At 45.3% G+C, this 20,089-nt stretch overlaps 1 protein-coding gene across 1 annotated transcript in view; it reads left to right on the plus strand.

The window, feature by feature from the left end:
- Positions 1–8,666: 8,666 nt before the first annotated feature.
- LOC126442788 (uncharacterized) overlaps positions 8,667–20,089 on the plus strand; it is a 58,672-nt gene continuing 47,249 nt past the window's right edge. The window contains exon 1 of the mRNA XM_050090823.1: positions 8,667–8,772. The gene's annotated coding sequence lies outside the window, so the exon portion shown is untranslated. The remainder of the gene's footprint in view (positions 8,773–20,089) is intronic.

A 20,089-nucleotide genomic window follows, 5' to 3' on the forward strand; every position in this document is an offset into this window, starting at 1 on the left:
CCTTTGACACACTTTATCATTCGATTTCACAAAAACTATTTGCCCCCAAAATTTGATTTTTATACATCTTCTTGACGGATACCTTCCCCCCATAACTTACTTAATTTTGTTTCGATGTTCAATGCAGGTATTGTGCAGCATTAGATGTAGTAAAGAAGTAAACCATTGCGCGAAATTTTGAAGAGTTTGCAGAGGTAAAAGTCAAAAGCGTATACTTTCCGTATGATGATTTTAGTTGCCACTAGAAATTTCAAAAAATTACATTCAAACGAATAAAATTCATGAAGTAAGACACTTCGATATTGTTTTTAAATAAAGAAAATAGTAAGCACTGGACAAGATTTGAACTTAGAATCTTTTGCTTATCATTCAAACACTTTAACCATTACGCTAACGCAGCTTGTCATACAATACATTTCCCGAAGGACTTTAAACTATCACGCAAAATACCGACAAATACTGTTGGTATGACTGTGAATTACTCACGTTTCGTCGAAGTACAACAGGAAATAAACAAATACCGCTATTCTTTATTGCGAAGAAGCTGTTAGTGAGAATGATACGAACACCTTTCCTTGCTATCGCCTGAATTAGGAGGCTTGCTGCTTGTTTGCTTTAATTTATTAATAGAATATGAAGCAATTAGTATAAAGAATGCTTTTTCCAAACTTTCTTTCATAGAAAGTCTGCTATCAAGACCTTGCTTTTGTTCAATTACTTTATTTATGACTGAACGTTTCTAAAACTGAAGACACTCGTCCGTGCTCTGCACTGCAGTCGAGCTCTGGCAACGTCGTTCTCTGTTCATTGGCTGACTGTGTTTTGTGACGTCAGATGCGCAGAAAGAACCTAAACTCGGCCGCCGCCATAAATGACGCGCACTTTAGCTGCGCAGCATTTGTGCACTGCCGCCGTCAGTGTCAGCCAGTTTGCCGTGGCATACGGAGCTCCATCGCAGTCTTTAACACTGGTAGCATGCCGCGACAGCGTGGACGTGAACCGTATGTGCAGTTGACGGACTTTGAGCGAGGGCGTATAGTGGGCATGCGGGAGGCCGGGTGGACGTACCGCCGAATTGCTCAACACGTGGGGCGTGAGGTCTCCACAGTACATCGATGTTGTCGCCAGTGGTCGGCGGAAGGTGCACGTGCCCGTCGACCTGGGACAGGACCGCAGCGACGCACGGATGCACGCCAAGACCGTAGGATCCTACGCAGTGCCGTAGGGGACCGCACCGCCACTTCCCAGCAAATTAGGGACACTGTTGCTCTTGGGGTATCGGCGAGGACCATTCGCAACCGTCTCCATGAAGCTGGGCTACGGTCCTGCACACCGTTAGGCCGTCTTCCGCTCACGCCCCAACATCGTGCAGCCCGCCTCCAGTGGTGTCGCGACAGGCGTGAATGGAGGGACGAAAGGAGACGTGTCGTCTTCAGCGATGATAGTCGCTTCTGTCTTGGTGCCAATGATGGTCGTATGCGTGTTTGGCGCCGTGCAAGTGAGCGCCACAATCAGGACTGCATACGACCGAGGCACACAGGGCCAACACCCGGCATCATGGTGTGGGGAGCGATCTCCTACACTGGCCGTACACCACTGGTGATCGTCGAGGGGACACTGAATAGTGCACGGTACATCCAAACCGTCATCGAACCCATCGTTCTACCATTCCTAGACCGGCAAGGGAACTTGCTGTTCCAACAGGACAGTGCACGTCCGCATGTATCCCGTGCCACCCAACGTGCTCTAGAAGGTGTAAGTCAACTACCCTGGCCAGCAAGATCTCCGGATCTGTCCCCCATTGAGCATGTTTGGGACTGGATGAAGCGTCGTCTCACGCGGTCTGCACGTCCAGCACGAACGCTGGTCCAACTGAGGCGCCAGGTGGAAATGGCATGGCAAGCCGTTCCACAGGACTACATCCAGCATCTCTACGATCGTCTCCATGGGAGAATAGCAGCCTGCATTGCTGCGAAAGGTGGATATACACTGTACTAGTGCCGACATTGTGCATGCTCTGTTGCCTGTGTCTATGTGCCTGTGGTTCTGTCAGTGTGATCATGTGATGTATCTGACCCCAGGAATGTGTCAATAAAGTTTCCCCTTCCTGGGACAATGAGTTCACGGTGTTCTTATTTCAATTTCCAGGAGTGTATTTGAAGCATGAGAAAATATATCTCGTTTGCTCTCTGTTCCTGTCATGATGGACAGTCTCTTTGACACGTAACAATTTTATATGTAGCTTAATGATTCACAGATTCTTACACTTCTATCGGTGTTCTACTAGACGAATATTTCTTTCAGAGTAATTGTTTTTGCTTCAAGAGCGAATCTGTTGTAAGATTCTTGCCGTTTTTGGCAGAGATGTAGCAACAATTGTGGAATTGATGTGATCCGTGTTGGAAAAGTTTCATTGTTTTTGATGTCTTATTACCACATTTGTGTGTTTTTCATTTCATCAACAGTTGTGTTGGCTTATTTGGTACCTTACGTAACGCAGATACTGCATTCCAGAGAAGTTTCCCATGTCTCGCGTTCATTGATCCGACTGGAGGTGTTGTGAACAAAACTTCACGTCGTCTTTCTGCTGAAGGTCAAGCCTTCCGCTGTTTACTAGCCTTTTTGATTCCCTTGTAAGAAAACGACATCCTTCATTAAATATATGTTACTTACAGGAGAATCGTAAGTAAAACGTCCCGAAATGTACCACTTCATACCTCCCACGGTCCTTAGGAAATTCAAAAAAAAAAAAAAATAAAGAGGTGTAATGTTTTAGTTACTGCAGATTTTTACAGCATTAAGACGTTCCCTGTTGAAAAACTGTGTTACAAATGAATATAAATGATGCTATTCGCATTCCTCGTATATCACATTCAGAACTATAGCTTAGTGTCCGCTTTGAGCGCTGCTGTCAGGGGTGTATAGAGAGCGGGAAGGAGTGTCGGCAGTGTGTGTGTCGGACTGCGGCGACATCCACCACGAGGGGCGGAAAGGCAGGGGCCGCCCCCTGCACGCGAATGAGGCGCTTCTGTCTCCAGCTCTGCCTGTGTCCCTCCCTCCCTCCCCCCACTTTCCCCGTCTCTGTCCATCTACCTGTCCATCTGTCTAGGTATCTGGAGGACGCAGCATGTTATCTGGGAAGGAGACTTACCAACAGGTGTGGGAGTAGCTTGAGACACGCCTCAGGGATGTGTGTTGCATGCACCACTGTCCACGTCGTATGCTAATGACCTTGGAAGCAATGTTAACAGTCAGGCCACAGTTTGTGGAAATGATATATTATCTATAATGAAGGAGTGTCTGAAAGAAGCTGTACAATTTTTTATTCATATCTTCACATGATTTCAAAGTAAAGCAGGATTTGACAAATTGCTTTAAGTGGGCAGAAATGGAAAATCGTGTGAAAGTGGTTCGACGAACACTCTGTCATCCACTTCAGTCTGTTTTGCAGAGAAGTTACGTACAAAATTGTGCTCTTAAAAACACGCAAAGACGTCGTAGTCTAAGGTTGTTGTAATATTAATGAGTCACTTTTGGAATCAGTCAACTCATACAAAGACATGAGTGTGGCACACTGAGGTGATATAAAATGGGAATATCACATAGGCTCAGTTGTAGGTAAACTAGATCGCAGAGTGGACGAGACACTGGATGAATGCGGTGAGTCTACAAGGGAGACACCTTACGGAACACTCGTCTGGTCCATCCTAGACTATCGCTCGGGTGTGTGGGACCCATTACAAAGAGAACTAACAGGGAATATTGAACGCGTACAGGGAAGGGTAGTGGGAACAGACAAAGTAGTGTTGGCGTGAAAGCCTGTTTACAGGAAATTCCAGAGCCAGCAGTGGGTGAGCAGGGCTCAGCCGGCGTGGGGACGTGTGCCCAAGTTCTGCGAGGGCTCTCCCACACCCTCCCCCCCAAAACTCCCAGTCCATCCTCCAACACAGCTCACATATATCCGTGATGTTCAAAAGAATTCTAACTTCCGTCATTAACGCAGTACCAGTGCATCAGTAGACTGTTACCGCAGGGGATCTACTGTCGCTGTAGGAAAATAGTTAGTTGGAGAAGAAATCTTAATAGTTATGGTTATTACAAAAATGTTAATAATAAGACTGCTACGGGAATCCTTCCAATTCAATGAAATTCAAAATCAGGTAAGGTTCACAAATTTTGCTTCAATGTTTTCATCACTCGACTGTGCTCTGTGTTCACAAGAAATTAACTGAGTTGTAGGTTATAAACACAAAGGGTATACGCAAAACATCTTTTCCTCGCTATTTGAAGAGCAAATTCATGAATAGTATCTTCAGAACTCAGTTTTCGAACCGCGCCGTGTTCTATTGAGAACATGGCCGACATGCTGCTTCGGAAATAATTCTTGACGAGCTCTGAACGTGGAAAGCTTGTTTCAGCGGAGGCGACAGTTCCTGGCACGGCTGGCAAAATACTGTGGGCGATGTAAATCCCGTGAAGCGGGTTTGCAGCGTCATTCGAGTATTTCAGTATTAACGTAGGAGTTTTCACGTCATAGGGCGCCATTTCTCTGAGCACATTAATTTCTGTCAAGACAGCTGAAGCAACAACGTCTTTCGAACATTCACAACTTATGTTTACACTTAGCTCTTTCTCAAGGTTTGTAGACAGCATTTTCAATTCTTCGTCCTGTATGTATTTTAAACTGTGTAGAGAAAACAAACAGCCGAGTACTCCGGAATACTTAGCCATTTGGCGAAACCTCTCTTTCAAACTTTTTAACACTGTCTCAACGACAGGGTAGAAAAAATCGCTCCTATATGTCTCCTCTGACGGTTGAGCTCTGCAAACCATGTCGTCACCTTCAAAATCAAATTGCTTCGCCTGCTTGCCAGTTCTCCTTTCTCCAAATTTTGGTCAAGTCTGCGAAGTTTCAGTTATCTCTTTCGCTGTTAACTGCATATTAACGAAAACTCCTTCGCGGAAATTCCCAATAAACGTAATTAGACTTTCGAGAGATTTAGTTGCTACTTTCACGTCAACGTTTGCTGCTTGAACTGCCTTAATTGTTGCGCTAATGGCAAAGAGAAGACCGTACTATACGACAACGCCTACAATAAACTCGAAGCTTTTCAAATCGTCCACAGCAAGCGAGTGAGCTCCGCTCTTTGTTTTCGCTTCAACAGCGCCGTCGCTCACCTCAGGAAGGGCGCCTCTGACTTCTCTCGTCTGGCACTTTAACAGCTTTGACACTCTACACCCTACTTTGACATCGACTATCTGAAAGATTCTTCACTGTTAAAGTTGGCGCCCTGCGCAATAAGATTTCCCATCTCTGAGTGGATGCACTGAAAATCATGTATATTCTTTAAATTACACCAGAAAATGTGACTGCTTTTGCAGTAGATTTCGCCGCATCTAATAACACAAGACTGTGGCTGTCACATGGCGTATAAAATGCTCTTGGTTTGCACCTTGATATTCTGGCTTGAACACCACTTCGATAACCTTTTATAATCGATAACGTTGGCTGCTGCAGTCATGAATATCGAGTCCTAGTTTATCTAGTTCCGACAAAACGGTTCCAGTCAAACTTTCTCCTGTTGTTGAAGTGACGTTCAGAAAGTCGAGGAAGTGTTCTTCTACAGTCCTTGCGTCTTCTGATAAATTTACAGACCTAAGAATCAATGTCATTTGTTCCTTGTGGCTTGTGTCAGGAGTACAATCAAGCACGTCAGAAAAATATTTACTTTCGATTACAGAATTAACAATGCTGTTTTTTACTTTGTTGGGAAGCAAATTTATGAGTTCATTTTGAATGTTTTTTCCAAGAAAGTGGTCATGACTTACTTGAGCCTTTACCCAACTCTAATGTTCCTACAAAACAGGGTGAAATTCTGCGGTCATTTCGATCAAACCAAGAAAACTAACATTATTTTCTTGATGGAGCTTGTCGCTGCCTCCCTTTAAGGCCATATTACGTTGAACTAGGTATCTGATGGTGAGTATAATTCAGTTTAGAATCTGACGCTAATGTTCCTTCTCTCTTTCCAGTAGTTCAAAGTAAGTATGATCAATACCACTTTGTTGTTTCAAATTACCTCGCATTCTGTCCACTTTCTTGTACTGTTTATGTTGTTAAATTATTGTTCATGCTCTTGAATCCGATTTTCTAAATGAACCCAGCCACGGAGTCCATCGCCTGATATCTTGTTTGAAGTAGAGATGGGCAAACAGAAACACATAACTGTTTCGAAAGAAATGAAACAGTACAATGTAATGTTTCGATACGCTGTTTCGAAACAGTGAAACAGTTTGTGTTTTGTAATCTAATAAACCTACACATTTTATCATCTTGAATGTCTACTGTATAAGTATGTACATATAAACACAAATGAGGTGCGAGAGCGCTAATCATATCGCAGGAAGTATGTAACTATCACTTGGGCGTCTTGGCAGTTTCGTATATCCTGCAGCAAATGCGCTGCTTTCGTGTCGTGTGACTTTCATGCTTTTCAAATGGCTGAGGACAGCTATGGCTGAAGATACAAGAACCACCACGGACGGAACTGGAGGTGGGAGCAAACTGCAGAAACAACGGATATGCTAATGGGATTCCCACATTCCTTTAGTATGGGTAATATACCCATCCTGCTAATTTCCATGGACACAAAGGGAATCATTGTGGGTAATAGGCACAGTGACTATAGACTCACAAATAACGCCAAATAATTAGAATAAATAACAAGATATAACAGAAAAAAATTTTGTCTTTCAAGGTGATTCGAACCGTTACTATAAATACACTATGCTCCCCAGCCCTTCCCGTTCACCATTAAACTGTAAGTGATATGTCAAACAGATTGCTTGCAATTATACCTACATCAAATTTATGTATATGTCTAATAACTGTCACTCGACGCCTTTTTTTTATTCAAAATGTTGTAGTCTTACTTGCGTTTCTTAATATGATTACTGTACATGAACAGAGAAGCGTTTGTTATAAAAAAAGTGTAATTTAACTGAATGATTTTCACATATTTATTATTTTGAATGTGAATAGTATGCGTTGTTTTATTGTTTTGTTAGTGTTTATAAAGCAGATGTTACGCCATTTCGGAATAGGAGAGTCAGCTAGAAACGAAGCTTTATTTTCGGATATCTTAAGCTTCATGCTATTGCTTGTCAAAAAGATTTCGAAACTCTTGAAAGTGTCTCACGAAGTGGTATGTTGTGTTTCAGCACCTGTGCCGAGCCGGAATCTCGTCCGACACAGAGCGGAAGAAACATCACTGTTTCGATACAATTAGTCCGTTCCAAGCACAGGTGGACTGAAACAGCCTTATTTTGAAACAACGATACAGTTTCTGTGTCTGGCTCGAGATCGAATCTGGTCCGGTTATCCGAGACAGTGGCGGAATGAAACACCACTGTTTCGAAACAGTGAACCACAGCCGTTCGGAAACACTGAAACAGTTCCACGTATCGATACACTGTATCGAAGCATAGAAACATTGACCAATTCTAGTTTGAAGGAGATCGAATATGTTTACAATAAAAACAAAGAAAGTTGTCGGTAGGTTTCGAATACATAAGCCATTTAGGATCATTGTTTTTCTCAATTTGGTAAACTCCTTATATTAAAAATGAGTTGAAAATTTTCTTTCATTCTCGTTTAAAGGATACTCAAAACTTACAATTTTAGTAGGGCCTTTATGTAAAATTTCACTTATCATTGTGGATGTTAACCTATTAGGCCAAGTGGCTGGGTCCAAACTCGTGGCTGCTTCACAACTGCTAGCAGTAGGCCTACCCGCATGTGGGACAGCTGGGGGTCCGTGTTCCAGTGCTTGTGTTCACTTGCATCTGAAGCACCACACGATGAGAGGCTGCTGTTAACGACATGGCCTTTTAAGCACGCTTAACTCTCACTGTCTGACGTTGTTGGTCGGAGAAATTTTCCGGAAGCGCCTTTTTGTGAGTTCAAAAACTGTTCAGTTGTAGCTTTTTCTTGATCTTTTGAATACATGAATCGTATGTTTTAAATCTGTCCCTTTCATGAAAGGTTTCCCTGTTGGCACTTTGAACTCCACAGGACAGGGAAAAACACTGTATCTTCACACACAGTGCACACACAACACGTGAAGTGGGAAACTGCGGCAGGCATATGTTTCAACTGACGACAATAAAACAATCATTCTGTAGGAAAGAACCTGCTGACGGGTGGGATGTAATGCTTCATTGTTATCCACAGCAAAGAGTAGAAATGGCGCGGACAGGGGCTGAGAAGCAATGAACCGAATATATGCATGGGCAACAGCCATGTGTTGACAATAAACAGTACTGTAGCGCGTCCGTCTCACAGCCGCTGGTTCCCTCGACTCCGGTGTGGGCATAATTTTCTGAGAGGCACTCCAGTGGCCACAGCAGTGTCACAGTGAGCGTAGAATTGGATTACATAGCTCTAAAAGTACTTTCACAAACATGTTACTTTATTTTTTTCAGCTTGTCCGCAATAACAAAATTAGGACGACAGTCTTCGTATTACATTCGCATGTTCTGCGCGGGGTCCCTGGAAGCGCTGCCCGCTGTGTGAGCCCCCGTAGCAGATTGCAGTTGGTACCTGCCGGCCTCGCAGCCGTTGGCAGCACTGACTGCGTGCCACAGCCCTGCCGCTTCAGGCGTCTGTCGCATTTGTAGCCAGTCGTGTCCAGTGAGACGTTCTGCGTTGGGATTTCGTGCTGCTGTTTCTGCGCCGAGAATTTCTTCTGCTACACCCACACCCTTAATAAGGTAAGGACGACTGTTTTCATGCGTTCCTGTAGTGTTGAATTATTTTCTTTGTCTTCTTTTGGTTTATTTTTGCAAAGTCATGGTAGCTGTAAGGTTTCATTTACGTTCACTATGGAGACTATCGCTTATAAAGCAAATCGCATTCGGTTATTACGCTCTCAAAATACTAACGAATTTCGTATTACAAATCTTATTTTGAAGTCCTACCGACGTTCCTATTAATTCTGCTGTTCTACGGACTTTAGGCATGAGTAAAAAGCATAGGCTCGGACGAGATTTGTACTCGTATTCGCGCCATTTTGTTGAATTTTTTTCCCCGAAATACAGGTTCGTTTTTGTACACATGTGATCCGTAAAAGAATTATTGTGCGTGTTAGGAATAACAGAACAGAATGACGGAACACTGCTTCTGCAAGTAGATAAGATGCTATGGCAACTTCGACTATTGAGGAACTAAACAATTACTTTACGTCAGGATAGTGCGTAGACCTTGCGATAATCTGATCCTATTGCTAATGGTTTGAAATCAAACCAAGCTAGACGCATTTTGACAGTTAGATAGTGGAGCATTGAATCCGGTATTTTCCCAAGCAGTCAGCTCCAGGAAAACTGACGAATTTAGTGCAACTAATCTGTTAGCTTCTTTCTCCCAGTCCTGCCTTAGCAATCGTCAGCACGTTAGGTCACGCAAATGTTTTTTAATACAGAACGCTGTTCCATTGAATTTCGATATCTTCACTTTTCTAGAGAAATGTTTTTGGTGACAAGGTAGTCTGTTGGGTAGTCAGTAAGACAGATAATGTTACCCTCCATTTCGTCTTTGTTCTATATGTGTAAGTGCAGAAATCAATGAATTATTACGTTGACCTAAAATTGATCCTCTTGCTAGAAAAGTTGTCAAAATTCCCGGCGTTAGGGACTTAGTCTTCACTTCTGTTAATAATCGTGCATCTCCAGGCAGTGACTGTGCCGTACACTTACCAAAAAAGTAGTCGGTTTTCTGCTAAGGGGATATCTGGACGAGTGAAGCAGTATCCCACGTAAAGGACCAGTACTGAAACACTTTGGCAGTAAAACCGGGCATCCTCAGAATCTTTTCTGATAAGTGTTTGTCATTGCTCAGAACGATATCAAAATACAGAGTATCAGTTACAAATCTCACTGCAGACCCCAACTATTATATATATTCTTGATGGAACAGTCCATAGCTGTACTTTCGGTTCATAGCGTGCCCGTCGGACACTACGAACAGGCAGTTCACCTGTGGACTGTTCCATCAAAAAGTAAGCTGGGAGAAACTGAAGTTTCACATACATGTTCTTGTCAAACCAAACGGGTGCTCCTGAGTAATACTTTATTAGGACAAATAAAGAATTATTCAACTGTTGTGGCTTTAAGAAGAACGCATTGTTACATCTGTAGTTGCCTACAGTATAAAGTGTGTTGCTGTTGCGTAGAGAAAGGAATACACAGTTTATAACACAGCAAGCGGATCTCTTGACATTAATACGTTAAGAGTAATTTCATCGTCTTTTGTGTATGTAAATGAAAAATAGCAATGCAGGTGGTTGTAGACAAACTTCCACAAAGAAGGGCTGATACGATAGCCACCTCCCTGAAATATGGGTTGTGTTGACAAATTGGTCTGCATACATACATACATACGTACATACATACATACATACATACATTGATCCTTGTTGCATAGAGCATTAATACATTTCGTAATGATGTGGGATGTGTCACTTTAACATAAGTTTTCTTTATACAAAATAGTAAATATTTTTATAGTTAATACTTCATGTCTAAAGGTTCATCTATTCAGTAGGAGCTGTCATTCAGGAATACTTTTATTTTCTTTTAAATGTTGTTTAGATATCTGCCGGATTTTTAATGCTATTTGGCAAATGACCAAATATTTTTGTGGCAGCATAATTCACACCTTTTTGTGACAAAGTGAGATTTAATCCAGAGTAGTGAACATCGTTTCTTCTAGTGTTGTAGCTATGCACTTTGCTGTTATTTTTGAACTGGGGTGGGTCATTGACAAATGTCATAAATGAATATATGTACATGGAAGGTACTGTGAAAATCTCAAGTTCATTAAATAAATGTCCACAAGATGTTCTTCGCTGGGCTCCAGCTGTTAGCCTGATGCTATGAATACTTTTCCTCTTAGTGACGAATTGCCCCCAAATACGATACCATGTGTAAGCAGTGAATGAAAATAGGTGTAGTAGGCTAATTTAATGATGTTCATCGCCAATATTTTGCAATAACCCCAGTAGCATAAGTAGCTCAACCTAATCATTTCAGCAGATAATTGATGTTTCTTCAAATTCAATTTCTCATCATTGTACACATCCAGAAATTTTGAATACCCTGCCTTAGCAACTGACTTGCGTTCATAGCCTATATTTATCAATGGTGTTACGCCATTTACTGCACAGAATTACATACACTGTTTTTTCTCAAAATTTAATGAGTGTCCATTTGCAGAGGACCACTTAATAATTTTGTCAAAGACATTATTTACAATTTCCTTGACTGTGATTACTGTACTTGTATCATTAGCAAAAAGAACTAGCTTTGCATCTTCATGAATATAGAGTGGCGAGTCACTAATATATATCGAGAACAGTAAGGGACCCAAGACTGAACTGTCTGGGACACCATTTTTGCAGACAATCTGTAGTGCTAATTTCAGCCTTCTGCATTCTTCCAGTTAAATATAAATTAAACCATTTGTGCACTGTCCCACTCATGCCACAGTACTTAAGCTTGTGCAGAAGAAATTCGTGATTCACACCATCAAAAGCCTTTGAGAGGTGACAAAATATCCTAATGGGTGATGTTTGGTTATTCAGTGCATTTAATATTTGATCAGTGAAAGCATATTTATAGCATTTTCTCTTGAAAAGCCTTTCTGAAAACCAAACTGACATTTTGTTAGTACTTCATTTTTACAGGTACGTGATGCTACTCCTGAATACATTACTTTTTCAAGACTTTTGAATAAAGCTATCAGAAGTGAGACTGGCTGGTAGTTGTTAGCATCAGACCTATCCCCATTTTGGAAATACGGAAGGGTCCGATCCCGCCCTGCTTTGACGTCCCAAATATGGCGGAAACGACCGTAAACCACGATTCCAATATGGCGCATGTAAAGTCGTTACGTACACATTATGAGGGCGAAAATACATCGAAAAACAAACACACACACTTTCCACAAAAAGCCTAATGACACTAACGGGACAAGTGCGGGAAATGGGGTGTTTTTGGGTGGGGGCAAACTAAATATAAACTAATTTGGACGCCCACCCCCATACAAAACACAAAACGACGTAAAAAACAGACATCACAAAACTCCCCAAATACCACTAAACACAATATGATCTGGAATCGGACACTTCCCTTGACCTATATAGCTCAACAGCAGCTCCCGATCCCATAAATTAGGATCAAACCCTTTCCTTGGCCTATATAGCTCAAAAACATCTCCCGATACCAATACCAACATACACAGCCACACATTGGGATCGACTTCCCTTGACCTGCGCACTGTTAATTTTGTCCGTCATATCCATTCCTGAACAAAAACAACCGATTAATTTTACTAAAATTACCATACGATGTACAGCGAACACTAAATTAACCCCCCCCAGGGGGTCCACAACTCTTTTGTGGACACGTGCGTAGCGAGCACGGGACCCCGAGCTAATGTGGCCCTCCTTCCTTTTCCGGGCTGCATACCTTCCCTTCCCTTTCCGCATCCCTCCCCGTCCCCCATCTTCGCCCCCCCCCTCACCTCTGTCTCTTTCCTTCCTTTCTCCCCCTCTGGGAGTATGGTTTGTGCCTACGTCCGGAGACGGACGCTCGAAACTGTTCCAAATTCCTTGCTCTTACACTTGCCAGTCCTCGTCCTTCCTCTGTCCTTCTCTTTTCCTTCCCTCTTCTCCTTGCCCTTTTCTCCGCTACGGCGTTTGAGACCCCCTCTTCTTTCCTTTCCCTTTCTCTTCTTTCCTCCCTGTGCGTGTCTGAAGGCCGACCCACGCACTTCCATGCGTAGCCGGTGACGGGGTAACGCGTAATTCCCCGCCCCGGGTAGACAGGTAGGACACGTACGTACCCCCTGGTAACGGCCAGGCCCAGGGAGGGGTGATTACCCGAGCTGATACCTTCCGAAAGTGCCGATTGGTCCCTCCGTCCGTTTGTCGGGAGGTGTGACCTGAGGTGTGAACAATCACCTAAGGCGGGTGTGCCCTCGGTGAGGGCCCCCACAAGGGAGGAGCGCGCCATCGGAGACGCCGGTAATCATGGGGGATTCTTCCGCAATGGTTTCCTCACCTTCCACTATGTCTGCTCACAAACGTAAGTTCACTGAGTCTCAGCCACAGACTGTTCTTCCATCGTTGCCACAGTTCCTTGTTGTTTCTCGGTCTGACGAAGGTCACGACTTTTCCACGGTCAACCCTTTCATTATACAGAAAGGTGTCGACGCAATTGCGGGTCCTGTAAAGTCTTGTTCCAGATTACGGAACGGCACCCTGTTGTTAGAAACACACAGTGCCCTCCAGGCTCAAAAATTGCTGCGTACTTCTCTGCTCCACACCTTCCCTGTCCGGGTGGAACCGCACCGTACCTTAAATTCCTCGCGTGGAGTCGTTTATACGCGCTCCCTCGATGGATTGTCTGACGAAGAAATTCAGCATTACCTGTCTGACCAGGGCGTCACAGCTGTTCATCGGGTTATGAAAAGGGTTGATTCGAACATCATTCCAACCCGCACTGTCTTCTTGACATTTGACAAAGTTCAACTCCCATCAAAAATCAAAGCAGGCTATGAGATAATTTCCGTTCGCCCTTATGTCCCAAACCCTACGCGTTGCTATCGATGTCAGCGGTTTAATCATACCAGCCAGTCCTGTTCCAATCCGGCCAAATGTGTTACTTGTGGCAAGGATGCCCATGAGGGTGCTTGTCCACCTCCATCCCCTCGCTGCATCAACTGTATGGGTGACCACGCTGCCTCCTCTCGAGATTGCCCCGTTTTTAAGGATGAAAAGCTCATCCAGGAAATAAGAGTGAAGGAAAAGGTGTCGACCTTTGCTGCTCGAAAGTTACTCGCCAGTCGCCAGCCCACCGTGCCTCAGAAAGGTAAATACAGCGCTGTCCTTGCTTCTCCTCGACCAACAAAGGAGGCGGCCACGCAGACTTGCGACTTCACCTTTAGTACCACGGTCGTCAGAGCGGCCAGCGCAAAGATCGCCCGTTCAACCTCACCCCTTTCGCCTGCCCACTCTATGGCTCACCCTTCGTCGGGTTCTGTTAAATCTCGAGCCCAAAAGTCAGACGCCAAGTCTTCGAAAAAAGAGCATTCTCGTGAAGAGTTTTTACGTACCGCAACTTCACAACCATCGGTTCCTCCTTCATCTAAACATCATACTTCTAAGAAGACTACGAAGAAACACAGTTCCTCTCCTTCTCCGCCAAGGCGTGTCCCATCTACAGCACCACCTGGCGGAAATCGCCCTCGGCCATCTTCTGTGTCGCCGAGGCGCACTGCTGGTGGCCGGTCAACTGGCCGATCGTTGGTGGCAGGAGCTGCTCCTGACCAACCTATGGATCAGGATCTTCTGCCTTCGACTGAATGCAATTCCATGCTGTCGGTCGCAAGCTCTGAGCAGTCGTTGAGTTGACAGCACCCTTGGTCACGTTCCTCCTTTTTCTGTTCACCCTATGTCCATTATCCACTGGAATATCCGCGGCATTCGCGCCAATCGGGAGGAATTGTCGATCCTCTTACGATCCTACTCGCCGGTCATCTTCTGTCTTCAGGAAACAAAGCTGCGTCCCCATGACCGCTTTGTTCTCCCTCATTTTCAGTCCGTCCGATATGACCTCCCCTCTGTTGAAGGCACTCCAGCCCATGGAGGACTCATGATTCTGCTCCATGATACTCTCCATTATCACCCAATCCCCTTAAACACTTCCTTCCAAGCTGTCGCCGTCCGTCTTTCCCTTTCAGGATACACGTTCTCTCTTTGTACGGTATACATTCCATCGTCTACACCAATGGCACGAGCTGATCTCCTTCATCTTCTTGATCAGCTTCCACCCCCCTATTTGCTGGTTGGGGACTTCAATGCCCACCACCCGCTTTGGGGATCTCCACATCCTTGTCCACGTGGCTCACTATTGCTAGACGTCTTCCACCAAGCGGATCTAGTCTGCCTCAACACTGGGGTCCCCACATTTTTGTCTGCCTCCACGGCAAATTTATCTCATTTGGACCTTGCGGTCGGTACTGTTCCGCTAGCTCGGCGCTTCGAATGGTTCGCCCTTGATGATACACACTCGAGTGACCACTTTCCATGTGTTCTTCGACTGCAGCCTCAACTGCCATATATGCGCCCGCGACGCTGGAAGTTTGCCCAAGCCGATTGGACACTTTTTTCGTCTCTAGCGACATTCGATGACCGTCGCTTTCCCAGCGTCGACGATGAGGTCACACATTTTACCGACGTTATTCTCACAGCTGCGGAACGTTCAATACCACGCACCTCCGAATTGCCCCGGCGCCCTCCAGTTCCTTGGTGGAACGAGGCATGCCGTGACGCAATACGTGAGCGGCGACGTGCTCTTCGCATTTTCCGTCACCATCCAACTTTGGCCAACTGTATCCGATATAAGCAGCTCCGTGCGCGATGCCGTCGCGTCATCCGCGATAGCAAGAAGGCAAGCTGGAAATACTTTATTAGCTCATTTAACACCTTCACTCCCTCCTCGGAAGTTTGGAGTCGGCTTCGACGGTTCTCAGGCGCGCCTAGTTTCTCCCCGGTCTCTGGGCTCACTGTCGCGCATGATACCTTAGTGGACCCCGTCGCAATTTCTAACTCATTGGGTCAGCACTTTGCTGAGATTTCGAGCTCTTCAAATTACCCGCCAGCGTTTCTCCCGAAGAAACGTGCAGCGGAAGTGCGACATCTTGCTTTCTCCTCTCACAATCGCGAAAGCTACAATACTGTTTTCTCCATGCGCGAACTCCAACATGCACTCTCTTCTTCTCGCTCCTCCGCCCCAGGACCGGATGGTATCCATGTCCAAATGTTGCTGCATTTATCAACCCATAGCCTGCGTTACCTCCTTCGCCTTTATAATCGAATTTGGACCGACAGTACCTTTCCCAGGCGATGGCGGGAAGCTATTGTCGTTCCCGTTCCGAAACCTGGAAAGGACAAACATCTCCCCTCTAGCTATCGCCCCCTTTTCTCTCACGAGTAGTGTCTGTAAGGTTTTGGAGCGTATGGTGAATTACCGTTTAGCTTGGTGGCTGGAGTCCCGCAGTCTTTTAACACCAGCCCAATGCGGATTCCGAAAGCATCGTTCTGCCGTTGACCATCTTGTTGCTCTCTCCACTTATGTCATGAACAATTTTCTCCGGAAACGCCAAACGGTAGCAATATTTTTTGATCTGGAGAGAGCATACGATACCTGTTGGAGGACAGGCATTCTCCGCACACTGTTCTCTTGGGGCTTTCGAGGCCGGCTGCCCCTTTTTCTTCGCGAATTTATGGCAGAGCGCACATTTAGGGTGCGGGTGAACACTACTCTCTCCCGTACTTTCTCCCAAGAAAACGGGGTACCCCAGGGCTCCGTGCTGAGTGTTGTACTGTTTGCCATCGCCATTAATCCAATTATGGATTGTCTCCTTCCTGATGTCTCGGGCTCCCTCTTTGTGGACGATTTTGCGATCTACTACAGCTCTCAACGGACCAGCCTTCTTGAAAGACGTCTTCAAGGATGTCTCGATCGCCTCCACTCGTGGAGCATCGAAACCGGCTTCCGTTTCTCACCCAGTAAGACCGTTTGTGTAAATTTTTGGCGACGTAAGGAGTTTCTTCCGCCCTCCTTACATCTAGGTCCTGTCAACCTTCCGTTTTCCGACGTCGCTAAATTCTTGGGTCTTATGTTTGACAGAAAACTGTGCTGGTCCTCCCACGTTTCCTATCTTTCGGCTCGCTGTCTGCGTTCGCTTAACGCCCTCCGTGTCCTGAATGGTACCTCTTGGGGAGCGGACCGAGTGGTCCTTCTCCGCCTCTATCGCGCCTTAGTGCGCTCGAAATTGGATTATGGAAGCATAGTCTACTCCTCTGCTCGGCCGTCTATTCTTCGGCGTCTCGACTCTATCCACCACCGTGGATTACGTTTAGTATCTGGAGCTTTTTACACCAGCCCTGTGGAAAGCCTTTATGCTGAGACTGCTGAACCTCCGCTGTCCAATCGGCGGGCAGTCCTTCTGAGTCGTTATGCTACCCATCTGTCTTCCATGCCTGCTAATCCAGCGCATGACCTTTTTTTCGACGCCTCCTTTGATGTCGGGTATGCAGGCCGCTCCTCCTCCCTACTACCCCCGGGAGTCCGCTTCCGTCAACTGCTCCATTCTCTTTCCTTCCGCTTTCCTAAAACCTTCTTGACAACTTGGGGTACAGCACCGCCTTGGCTCCGTCCCCGGATCAACTTGCTCAGAGACCTATGTCAATTTCCCAAGGATGGTACCCCTACACTTGTTTACCGTCGGGCATTTGCTGCTCTATGTGCACAAATGACGGAAGCCACATTTATTTACACCGACGGCTCGAAAACATCGTTAGGTGTAGGGAGTGCCTATATTGTTGGCGACACCCCAAATAACTTTCGGCTTCCCGACCAGTGTTCGGTTTATACTGCGGAGCTTTACGCTGTTCTCCAGGCTGTCCACTACATCCGCCGCCATCAGCGGATACAGTACGTAATCTGCTCAGATTCTCTCAGCTCTCTCCTAAGTCTCCAAGCTCTTTACCCTGTGCACCCTCTGGTCCACCGGATTCAGGACTGTCTGCGCTTGCTCCACCTGGGGGGCGTCTCAGTGGCGTTCCTCTGGCTCCCGGGACACGCTGGTATCTGTGGAAATGAGGCGGCCGATATAGCGGCCAAGGCTGCAGTCTCTCTTCCTCGGCCAGCTATTCAGTCTCTTCCGTTTACCGATCTACGGAGCGTTTTATGTCGCCAAGCTGCTCATTTATGGCATGCGCATTGGTCAACACTTCCCCACAATAAATTGCGGGAAGTGAAAGCCCTTCCTTGCGCTTGGACCTCTTCCTCCCGAACGCGTCGTCGGGAGGAGGTAATTTTAGCTCGACTCCGGATAGGGCACTGTCTTTTTAGTCATCGACATCTTTTAAGCGGTGATCCTCCCCCACTCTGTCCCCACTGCTCTCAGCTGTGGACGGTCAGGCACCTTTTAATTGACTGCCCCTATTTTAATCCGTTACGCTCCCGTCTCCAGCTATCGCCTGATCTATCGTCGATTTTAGCAGATGACACGCGCTCAGCTGACCGCGTTCTACAGTTTATTAGTGACAGTGAAATGACGTCAGTCATTTGAAGCTTTTTTTGGGGGACAACCAACCCCTTTCTATAGTGGATTTTTAAGCATTCCTTCTGCCTTTAGTTTCTCACATTTTATGACTTTGTTCCCATTGCTGCTGATTTTAAATTTCGTTTTTTTCCTGTTTTCTATGTCACGGGCTGGGCGCTAATGACCATAGAAGTTTTGCGCCCTAAAACCACAAAAAAAAAAAAAAAAAAAAAAAAAAAAAAAACTAAATTAACCTTCACACAAAATCTTTAACTCACTGAAACGAATTCCACTACAAACACAGCTGACACACTAACAATTCTGGATAATGAACAAAAGCAAACTGAGCCCATTACACCACACGAACGAAAACCCTGAACATACCACCAGAGAGCACAACAAACCACAACACGACGACATCTACAAACACGCCACACTCACAAACCAAACTCCGCGCCGTCGTGACGTGACACACAACACCCTTACGTCACGGGTCAAAGCCGACGCGTGGGATCGGACGCTTCTGTCGACCCCTCATTTTTACGCAGTTTTTGAACAACAGAGTATTTTAGTCTATGAGGAAAAATACATATCTGGCTGAGACTCCTACTTATTTGTTGGGAACAAGATTTCAGTACTCCGTAGCACAGCGAGAGGTAGGTTGGTGTGGAGTAAGGTGGTATGGCTGTGAGACGGGTAGGACAATGAACGTGAATGCGAAATAAAGGGTGGGGCTACGGGGTTCGTATGTAGCATGTACTTCATCATAAGAGCAAACCAGATGTAAACAAACGCAAGCGCGATGACAGGTCTGCAGCCGTAACTCTCCTAAACTGGTGGTGCTCCGCTCTCGGAAGTAGGTCCAACTTAAGTGTTCGGTAGCTTATTACTATGTCAGTGTGGAAGAACCTTTCAGACATTCTGACGTATTAACAGCCATCAACGTCTATCTTAATCGTACTTTACCTACGTAACTTTTATCTTAAATTGTGTACAGTCACAGTCTCTGTAACCAGTACGTGTGCTCTGATTGTCTCGCTGTTCATACGTACCGCGAAAATGGACGACACTGCTTCCTGCTTCGTAGTGAAACACGCGCGTGGAACACCGTTAATGGCGAGAAACAAGTAGTTAATGTTCTTCACAAGATTACAGACAAAAATCAGCTTTTGACTTTTTTTCGAGTAGGACCATGTATCAGAAATAAGGGAGGTGTTAACTACATGCGTGGCGTGATAGACAGGGTCGTAGACTGACCATCGTGTGTGCCGGCGGGCGGTGGCTCTACACTCCACGTGGTGCGAAATTTTCTTTGTTTGGTTTGAATACCTAAAGCATTTAAATATGAAACTCATCACATGTACATATACATCTATATGGTTACTCTGCAATTCACACTTAAGTGCCTGGCAGAGGGTTTATCGAACCATTTTCATACTACTACTACTCTACCATTCCACTCTCGAATGGCGCGTGGGAAAAAGGAACACCTATATCTTTCCGTTCGAGCTCTGATTTCTCTTATTTTATGATCATGATCATTTCTTCCTACGTAGTTGGGTGTCGACAAAATATTTACACATTCGGGAGAGAAAGTTGGAGATTGAAATTTCGTAAATAGATCTCTCCTCAATCAAGACTGCCTTTGATTCAGTGACTCTCAGCTCAACTCGCATCTTATATCAGTTACACTCTCAGCCCTATTTCGCGATAACACGAAATGGGTTGCCCTTACTTGAACTTTTTCGATGTCCTCCGTCAATCCTACCTGGTAAGGATCCCATACCGCGCAGCAATATTCCAGCAGAGGATGGACAAGGGTGATGTAGGCTGTCTCTTTAGTGTTCTGCCAACAAAGCGCAGTCTTTGTTTCGCCTTCCCCACAATATTATCTGTGTGATCTTTCCAATTTAAGTT

This window comes from Schistocerca serialis, unplaced genomic scaffold (genome assembly GCF_023864345.2).
Source record: "Schistocerca serialis cubense isolate TAMUIC-IGC-003099 unplaced genomic scaffold, iqSchSeri2.2 HiC_scaffold_1407, whole genome shotgun sequence".
Taxonomy (NCBI): domain Eukaryota; kingdom Metazoa; phylum Arthropoda; class Insecta; order Orthoptera; family Acrididae; genus Schistocerca; species Schistocerca serialis.